General features: G+C 44.4%; 1 long non-coding RNA gene across 1 annotated transcript; it reads right to left on the bottom strand.

Annotated features, from left to right (window-relative positions):
• Positions 1-5,279: 5,279 nt before the first annotated feature.
• Positions 5,280-5,960, bottom strand: LOC310823569. Its single transcript, XR_014554951.1, has 3 exons — positions 5,811-5,960; positions 5,547-5,636; positions 5,280-5,387 (listed from the first exon to the last, which is right to left on the bottom strand). It is a non-coding gene; the product is annotated as an uncharacterized lncRNA (long non-coding RNA).
• Between the last annotated feature and the right edge of the window lie 4,730 nt (positions 5,961-10,690).

Below are 10,690 nucleotides of genomic sequence, written 5' to 3'. Positions count from 1 at the left end.
CTAGATGTGTTAGAATTATATATGCACAATTTGTTGAGAGAGAGAGAGAACTGACAAATGTTTTCCTTTTTTCATAGGAGGTGTCATGACTTCAGTCAGGGCACAGAGCTAAGGGAGCTTTATCTGGCTGAAGTGGTAAGGATTATAGCATCGTAGGCCAACATACTGTTTATATTCACTGAGAATCACAAACATGGTGGTGAGTTTATTCTTGACCAGTAAGCACTGTTGAAACTGACATCATATGTTTTACAGGCCTGGACTGCACGGAGGCTCCTCCGTCTAGACAAGATGGAGAAGGAGCTCCAGAAAGAACAGCGCCTCTCAAGGCAGTTCTACACAACAGTATGTATGACAACATCCTGTTGTGTTCTATATGAACACCAGAAAGGCCTTGGTTGAGTTGATTTAACTCTCTCTCACTCCCTCCCCCCTCTCTCTCTCTCTCCCTCTCCTATGAAGATAACCACTGAGGGACTGCAGCTTTTTTTAGAAAAGGGTTAGTTAGATCTCGGCTCTGCCAGAGATGACCTCATCCCAGAGGTGGTGAGGATATCACTGAAGCACCTACTAGAGGACGGACCAGGGCCAATGCCAAACAGGCAGTCAGATAGGGCCAAGGCGGAGGCCAGAAAACGTGCTGCCGTCAAGGACATCTATGGCCTGGTAGCCCAAGCTGCGTCAAAGTACTTGAGGCAATTTGGTGATGTCCCCGTGGCACGTCTCACTGCATTAAGTAAGGATGTGTCACGGGACATGGTGCGGGCCGTATTTATGAAGTTTGAGGAGGCATCAAACAACTTCAGCCTCCTCGGCTTTGATGGCGCCCCCTTCGATGCCAGGGCGGTGGTCCGGGACGCAATCAGTGAGATGGCATTTAAAAAGAAGATGGCCTCCTCCCACCTCGTCCCTGACCACCTTGAGGGTCTGTACAGGGTGGTAGTACAGATTGTCAAGGAGACCATTGTCCGCCGAGGTCCAAGGGTCGAGGTAACCAACATTCTCTGCTCCTTCCCCTGGATTGAGGCAGTAGAGGAGGTCAGTCATGGACTTATCGACCATTCTCAAGTCTGCATGCTCGTCCAGAACATCCTGACTGAGATGGAGCAGATTACAGGCTCTGGCCTCCGGGTAGCAATAGCTCATGGAGGTGTGGAGACCTACCTCAAGTGTCTGGTGGGGCTTCAGCTAACTAAGACATGTGTGGGCCTTAACAATACTACTGGACCACTCCTGGCCACTGTGGTAAGATATAAAAGCCATCTGAAATGCTCTGCTTGATTTTGTTTAATTCTAGTCCAATATATTTTGTTATATGCTTTCAGACTGTATTGACTGCTATGTGGTTATCACTTAAACTTGAACTCACTGGTGGAACAGCTAATTGGCTGATGGCTAAGTGATTGTTGGAATTAATATTCTGACAGTTCTTGTAAGGAAAAGGGATCACGTCGATTTACATTATGAAGGTGAAATTCAATAGTTTTGCCAACTCTTATACTGTTTTATTATCTTTGTTTACAGCCTGCTGAGCCGATCACACTTGTGAGCAGCACTGAGGCAGCTGAATGCTGTGGTGAGGGAGCAGAATGCTGCATCGTGGCAGATGAATGCACTGGTGGTGAGTACTTGGGGACAGTACATTTTGTAGTGTCTGATATATCATGATGAGAAAATAGGCTTATTCAACAGACACACTTTCAACATATTTGATCTCTGTGTCAAAATAGCTACTTTGATGGATGGAGAGGGAGAGAGACAGGCACAGGAATGCCGCGGAGAACCTGCGGAATGCAGGAGCGAGGCAGTGGAATGCCGCAGAGAACCTGCGGATTGCAGGAGCGAGGCGGCGGAATGCCGCGGAGAAGGCGGCGGAATGCCGGCGGTGGAATGCCGCGGAGAACCTGCGGATTGCAGGAGCAATGCGACAGAATGCTGCGGAGAAGGCGGCGGAATGCCGGCGGCAGGATGTGAGGCAGCGGAATGCCGCGGAGAACCTGCGGATTGCAGGAGCGAGGCGACAGAATGCCGCGGAGAAGGCGACGGAATGCCAGCGGTGGAATGCGAGGCGGCGGAATGCTGCGGAGAACCTGCGGATTGCAGGAGCCAGGCGGCGGAATGCAGGAGTGAGGCGGCGGAATGCCGCGGAGAAGGCGGCGGAATGCCGACAGCGGAATGCCGCGGAGAACCTGCGGATTGCAGGAGCGTGGCGGCGGAATGCAGGAGCGAGGCGGCGGAATGGCGCGGAGAACCTGCGGATTGCAGGAGCGAGGCGGCGGAATGCAGGAGCGAGGCGGCGGAATGCCGCGGAGAACCTGCGGATTGCAGGAGCGAGGCGGCGGAATGCAGGAGCGAGGCGGCGGAATGCCGCGGAGAACCTGCGGATTGCAGGAGCGGGGCGGCGGGATGCCGCGGAGAACCTGCGGATTGCAGGACGAGGCGACAGAATGCCGCGGAGAAGGCGGCGGAACGCCGGCGGCGGAATGCCGCGGAGAACCTGCGGATTGCAGGAGCGAGGCGGCGGAATGCAGGAGCGAGGCGGTGGAATGCCGCGGAGAACCTGCGGATTGCAGTAGCGAGGCGGCGGAATGCTGCAAAGAACCTGCGGATTGCAGGAGCGAGGCGGCGGAATGCCGCGGAGAACCTGCGGATTGCAGGAGCGAGGCGGCGGAATGCAGGAGCGAGGCGGCGGAATGCCGCGGAGAACCTGCGGATTGCAGCAGCGAGGCGGCGGAATGCTGCAAAGAACCTGCGGATTGCAGCAGCGAGGCGGCGGAATGCCGCGGAGAACCTGCGGATTGCAGGAGCGGGGCGGCGGGATGCCGCAGAGAACCTGTGGATTGCAGGAGCGGGGCGGCGGGATGCCGCGGAGAACCTGCGGATTGCAGGAGCGAGGCGGCGGAATGCAGGAGCGAGGCGGCGGAATGCCGCGGAGAACCTGCGGATTGCAGGAGCGGGGCGGGGGGATGCCGCGGAGAACCTGCGGATTGCAGGAGCGAGGCGGCGGAATGCCGCGGAGAACCTGCGGAATGCAGAAGCGGGGCGGCGGAATGCCGCGGAGAACCTGCGGATTGCAGGAGTGTGGCAGCGGAATGCCGCGGAGAACCTGCGGAATGCAGGAGCGAGGCGGCGGAATGCTGCGGAGAACCTGCGGATTGCAGGAGAGAGTCACAGACATGCTGCGGAGAACCTGCAAAATGCAGCAGAGAGGCAGCTGAGAGCAGCAGTGGTACGTACTTGTGTGCTGATTAAATTAAGAATTGAGTCTTAATTCAAGACACACTTTTGACATGTTGCATCTCTGTGTCAAAACAGTTACTTGGATGGATGGAAAGGCATCTGAATGTTGCAGAGAGTCACAGAAATGCTGCGGAGAAGCTGCAGAATGCAGCAGAGAGGCAGCTGAGAGCAGCAGTGGTAAGTACTTGGTGCTGATTAAATTAATTAATGAATTAATGAATTAGTCTTAATTCAAAAGACACACTTTTGACATGTTACATCTCTGTTACAAAACAGTTACTTGATGGATGGATGAACTAAGATCAATAAACTAAATATGTTTTATTCTATTTTTTCAGATCCTGGAGATGGAATTCTCCTAAAGAAGAAGAAGAAGAAGAAGGGACAAGTTCGAGCATTCTTCAGGCGTCTAGGGAGGATCCTGACCTGCTCCACTGGCCTTCCCAAAGAAGAGTAAAATGAGCCCTTACCCCCAGCACAGAAAAAATGACCAAAAATAAACTAATATTTTTTTTGATGATCAATATTGTGAATTTGTACATTTTTACAGAACATGCTAATTGCAATTCTGCACTTGATTACACTTGATAAGAGAGGATTTTCTATTATCAATGATACTAATCTGGTACAGATCCACTGCATCATCTTCATAACTGTCTCCCGGGAATATAGGCTCTCTACAGAACCCCCGACCAACCATCTGATAACAGTTGTGGACCCTGTCAGATGCTGACTGGTCCTATGTAGGTTGGTGTCGATTAGATTCACTCCGCTGTTAACGGTCTACATCCCATAGTTCCTCCCATATCTTCCTCTACCCACCTCAGCTGAACTGAAAAATCACCCCAAACCTAAAAACTGTACACCGAAGTGGGTAGTCTCTATGGTTAACGACCGCTCTAATCTTATATGAGTGCCACACTGCAAAAAAGGCCCTCCTAGAAATAAGCCTAATATTCCTAAATCTAGCCAAAATATCTTGTATTGAGCAAAAAAATGGGGCCAATGGGGTAAGCAAAATATACTAGGTTAGAATTCTTAAAACTAGCAAAAAAGTCTAGCCACTGGAAAATCATAATGCGCCTTAAAACTAGACAAAAAGGCTAGAATTTGAGCAAACTGAGCTTACTACAAGCAATGCAATCATATTTATTTAAGACAGAGTAACTTAAAATGAGAAATTTAGTCTCTAAATGAGCTGACTATTAGAATTTATATCTTGAAATAAGATTAATAACTAGCAAAAAGACTCTTAAAATAAGCATTTTATTCTCTTAATTGAGCTGACTTTAAGAATTAATACCTTGAAGTTATATTAATAACTAGCCAAAAAAGTTTAAAACAAGACACAATATCTTAAAACAGCACGATAAAAATAAGTTCATTTGTCTCAAATCAAGGCACCAGAAGCATCTTGTTTTTAGCATTTCTTTCTTTATTAAGAGATTTTTTTTACAAGAACAAGACTTCACAGACCAAATAATTTGAAAATATGCAGCTATTCAAGCAGCAGAACAGTTGTATAAATAAATCAACAACAACAAAAAAACACTTCCATTCCACACTGATTTTTTTTGTTATTTTGTCAATCACTCAATGAAGGACTTCCACTCGGCAATGGCTTTTTTGTAGGAAGCAGTTAAATCTCGGTCATGGAGGGAGTCCTGGAGAACCTCAGTTTGCAATACTGAGAGCAGGGTGGAAATGCACTTTGGATAAGTGAGGTGCAGGCAATAGTAATATCCCAAGAGGTAGAGCAGGCCTTCATGTAACTTCTTCCTGTCAAAAGTGGTCACTGGTGTGTTTCCAATGGCGATCATGCAGTTATCCTCATAGACGAGCACAACTGGACAGGACAGGCCTAGATGACAAGAGTGGAAGTTTAGGAAATCACAAGTAACAAAAACGTTGTCCTGGACTGGGATACTTCCAAAAAACACAACAATTAGGTGACTGACAACACTACCTTTTTTGTATAAATGACAGAGGCTTACCACAAAATAGAACAACAACTGAAAAATTAAATACTTTAAGTCTCACCGTAAGGACATGGAAAACAGCCTCGCTGCATGCACCCAGCTTCTTAGGTGGCATAGTGCTGGATGGGAAGAGCAGTGGCAGGGCTCTGAACACAGCAGTGGCATCCACTATTTTGAAAGAAAGCACAACACAAGGCAGTATGAGTAACCACTCATCATGAGATCTCAAAATATAAACTTGGACAAATCAAGGTATACAGCGACCTCACCTCCATCCAACGTTTTAGGGGGTTTCATCGCTTTTTTCATCACCCCATAAAATTGGACCTTTGAATAGAAGTCGTCCCATCTATTCCTCATCTCCGAGACATAGTGGGCATTGTTTGGCTGTATTATCCTTTGCAATTCATCTAGGACCTGAAAGACATTCAAAAACAGGTGTAAATAATTTCCATTGCCAGTCCTGGTCCAACACGTTGATGACTGATGTCTCTTCAATTAAGACCTAATGGTTAAAGGCCCCTAATGGCCCCAAATCGTGTACTGAAAGCTACAAAAAGGTCAGGACTGGTTACGAGGGGATTAACTTACATGATCCAAGTCTTTGAAACAAGAATATGCCTCCAGAATCTTGCTGGGTCGGTCTTGCTCCTTTATAGTGTCAGAGGTTATAAAGCGTCTTCTCGACTCAAACTCCAAGTTCAGCAAATGGGTTACTGAAGCTTTGTTTGGCTTCTTGGACCGGCACATCTCTTGCAGTGTCTTGTAGTGCCTTGCCTGGCTTTTCTGGCTGTCCAAGACGTCACCCGAACCACCTAAAGGAATAATAATAAAAAAAAAAGGGTGGGGTTAGAGGTGTAAAGAAACATTAGGTTTCCAAATTAAGTAGGAGGAACTTAGGAGATAACGGGACTCAGACATTCTTTTTTACAGTATTGTATTGTTAGAATACTAACATCCCTGAACTAAAACTTTTGCAAGGCCACTTACCCATGGCCTGTTTTCTTTTGTTTGTACATTGAGCATAGCAATCTCTCCCATATATCTCAGTAATCAAAAATGCATCACGACAACTTGAGACTAGCTGTTACTTCCCACAAAAACTCATGTAAACAAAGTGTATTAAGTTTGATACATACATTCATCACTGCTTTCCAGGTGTTGCACTGGGGTGCTGACTCTGACTGGGGACCGTTCAATAATGACTGTAGAGGCACTCGAATCCCCGTCGTAGTCACTCGTTGTTATTTCTCCGACTTCACGCCGTTGTTTCTTTGCAGGAGGAGCGCCCTTCTTGGGGCTTCTTACATTCGATAGCCTCTTCATGAGCTTCTTGGCAACATGCTCCTGCCATAAAAACAGTAAAGATTAAAAGATGACACATGACAATGTTTTCACAATAAAAATAAAAACACAAGCAAAAGGGAGATAAAAATACTTACCCAGTCTTTTAGCATTGGATAATACTCCACCAATCGCTTTGCCATGGCATTGACCTCTGGTCTGGTGGGGTATCTGGCATCTTCTGTGGCTCTTGCAATTGAGATCATATTACACATAGTGTTTCTAATGAGCCGGCAGAAGAGCTCCTTAGATAAATCCACGATGTTCTCAGTCCCCAGCCGTTTCTGCTCGAAGTAGGAGCGTCGCACCTGTTCAAGTTCACTGTCTGTGTAAACTATGTACTCTGGGCTGGACACAACCACAAACTTGGAAGTGTTGGGCTCTTCTTGTGAAAGACCACTGCCCCCAGTTGCTGATGGCTGTGGTAGTTCAGCAGCAGTTTCCACCTAAAATACATTCACAATTACATATTTCATAGGATAACTTTCCGTCATAATGTATTCCCACACAATGAGTTTTTTGTTCTGTAATAATCATATGGCCCAGCCAAAATGTAAAGCCCATACAACAGACGCCCCTGTTCAATAACAATAAACTGTTATATAACTGCCCTGGAAGAACAGAGATCATGATGAATTTAGTTTAAATATGGACTTACACTATTGTTACACTGACTGGTCAAACCTTTTTTTTAACCAAAGAATGAGCTTTGGCTAAAATAAATACAATTTTAAAATGAAAATATTTGTAAATTGATGCTATCACATAGGCCTGTGGATGCACTTTAACTTAATGTGCATAATATAGAACTTACCGTTTTATCTTTATTCACAACAAGCCATATAGCCCGCCGCCTGTGAAAGTTTTCAGGACCAGGAAACAGATCCTTGATCTCATCTCAAGTAAGTGAAGGCAGTAAGTCTTCTCCAATCTTGGCAGCTATAGAAAAAAAATACAGTTAGTGCCAAGACACTGAGCTTATCACTGACTTAATTCAGCCTTGTGTACATAAATCTTACATATATATGATATATCTTAAGTGAGTACAACCGGCATGGACCCCTGGTGGAAAAATCAGAGTAGGCTACAGTTACAAATTACTGTAAATTTTTTACAGTTACGGTATATCTGCGTGTTTCAATTTGCCAAGGCGGATGACGTCACCGGATGGGCAGAGGGATTTTTTGTCATGGTCAGCACAGCTTGCAGTACCAATAAAATTCAAGTTATCAGCATTGTTAAAAATGTGTTTGTCTCTTTGCACTCTTCAGTTACAAAAATGTACATGACTGTTTTTTGCAACTTTTTTATGAGATGCATTCTATGCTGCAATTTAACTATCAATGTCCCAAAAATGTGAAATAACTGAACATTCCAGTTGTACATTCAAATAAGGATCATATATAATATTTTGTTGCATATGTCCTGGTCTATCTATATTTTTATCATCTTTTGCTAGAAATGGTAGAAAGAAGCTCATTAGAGTGTTCAGAATTTTCAGCTTTCCCATATTCAAAAACCTACTTTTAGACACCAAGATCATCCAAATTGATCAAAGTGGTGAGATTATGTGTCAAATGTCCCCATTTACAAGTCTGCATGGCGGCCATCTTGGAAAATGGGTGGCCATCTTGAATTTCAAGTGGCCCGCGTGCTTTTTCAAAAGAATAATGTCTAAGGAGTATTTGTACCAAGTTTAGTGCTTGTATCACTATTTGAAAGATTGTTTCAGTTATCTGCTGCACTATAACAGAGTTACTGCTAAATAACGTTTTGGCAAAGACACAAAACATCTACCATGTTGTACTAGCCTGCTAGTTCTGAGGTCTAACTGTCCTGAAAACTTAGCACTAAAGTTCCAGAGTTAGCTAACAGTTATATAATTTCCTTAGTTAAACTTCATGCACTTTTGCAAAAATAGCATCAAAATACTTAATGTTTGATAATAAAATGCACAATATTAACTGTAGATACATACATAAGGATATTTTGAGCTTTACCATGCTAGTTAACTTAATGGGTTTTAGCACACAACCCAACCTAGCAAGGCAGGTTAGACACAAAAAGTTAATGTTAATAAAACAGATAACATAACAAAATAACGTACCTCTTAGTGTAGCAATTGCAACTTCGTCCAGTTGATCCATTGCCGCGATTCCAAAAACTCTCTGGCTGCAAAAATATGTACCTGCATTTGAAATCCAACAGAAAATCGCGCGAACACATTTGGAATATACCTTTTCAGGGTAGGGTCGGGGGTGCGGCCGGCCGGCCGAAATAGCTTAGGTTTGCCTCGATTTTTTTTTATTAAATTGAAATTCCTTTAGATAATTTCACTAACATATAATACATATTAAGCCCGTGTATGGGATAATTAATTAATGACTGGTTGCTGCTCTTATGAGACCCAGAGTTATGGTCACTTCCCCTTGATGACCTAATGTGTCGCCCCAAGGGGATAAAGATATTAAAACTTTTGTTCCCATTCATTCCCAAGCACAGGTGGTCTAAGTGAAGTGTAGTGTCAGCTTAGCTAGCTAGACTAGAAAAATCATGATTTGGCGCTGTGTTATCTGCTTTGTTTTTGTAGGTCTAACCCTCAAATCTTTATTGAGTCATATAAATTCGGCTCATAGTCGTAGTCCAGATTTCCGTGTTGTTTGTGGAATAGATGGTTGTACCAAAGAATATCGCGTCTACAACTCACTTTGGTATCATATTCGAAGAACCCATTCTGAACACTTTGACAGTGGCAGCAGCAACTTAAGGAGAGAAGGAAGGACAGCAACCTCAAGACTGGACCTCACATCAGCGATGGATCGAAACACTAACAACGTGTGGGCATATAGGTAAAGCACCTGCGTTTCTTAAGTCAGCGGTTTTCAATTGGGCCGCCGCGCATTGCGCATCCATTGGGAGTGACAAAAGGTCTCCAAAGGGAAGCGCAGCGCGGCTGGGAAATATAGCCTATATATAGAAATATAGACCTTAGTTAGCCTAAGGTCAAACTCACAACAAATCTATGAAGTTTGGCTTTATTATTGCAGCTATTTGACAGACACGATTGTAAAGCATAGGCTGATTTATTAACCCACCTAAAGTAGCCTTTACTTTGGTGCATGAAAGTGCGGCAGAGAGAGAGAGAGAGGTTATTTTCAGAACTAATGTTTTGCCAATGTGTTTCTTTTTGAAATTGTGACTTAAATGCATGATGTCAAAGTTGTAGTAGGCTATTGGGCCAATATGATGTGAGTTGTTGTAACATTGGATCCAACCCCAGTTATGGGTTTGTTTTAAATATATACCTTTTACTATTCCAGTGTAGCAAACATATTTTGATGCACAAAGACTGCCTTTGATGAGTTTGGGCCCCTGCTCTTCTAATATTTTCATGTCCATGAATACAGGCCAACTAATGCAATGGTGGAGAACAGAGAGAGTCCAACAGAGGATGCGGTGGAGAACGTAGAGCAACCAACGGAGGATGCAATGGTGGAAAATGTAGAGCGACTAACGGAGGATGCAGTGGTGGAGAACAGAGAGCAACCCTGTCCTGATTTTGTCATCCCAGAGCATTTTGGTGCTTTTGACAATTCAGTGTCATTGTACTCTGGCTTTGACAACAGCACCCTCACCTCTCCACGGCACCCTTCTATGTCCCAGACTTGTGACTGTACCATACAAACAACGTTGAATATACCAGATTTTCCAAGTGAGCCTGCAGATGGCCCCTCTGCATCACACCAATCTGAGGTATGCATATGAATAGTTTTCTTGAGCACACAATAACAATCTTTTATAATGCTCCATCTTCTTGTCATTAGATTGTTCTGGTATGAGTGTTGGTCATGGTCAGTAGTTGATGTTTTATCTATCTATCTACCGTGGTTGGCCCTAGCAGCCCCCTGCTCCCCCACAATCAGCCAATACTGCCATTAGAGCAGGTTCATTTCTTCAAACACATTACCTGCTGCACTCCAAGGTTACTTGAAACATGTATGTAAGATATTTTGTTATGTAGGTGGCTTGGTCACTCTGAAGATGAAGCAGAAACACTGACAATTCATAAAAATAGTAGGAGCAGTGAGTCTTATCCTCTTGGTCTTCCACGCAAATACTACTTGTCA

The sequence above is a fragment of the Argentina silus genome (genome assembly GCF_951799395.1).
Source record: "Argentina silus genome assembly, chromosome: Y".
NCBI lineage: Eukaryota > Metazoa > Chordata > Actinopteri > Argentiniformes > Argentinidae > Argentina > Argentina silus.
Note: the sequence above shows the minus strand (reverse complement) of the source record. Positions and strands in the feature narration are given on the sequence as shown.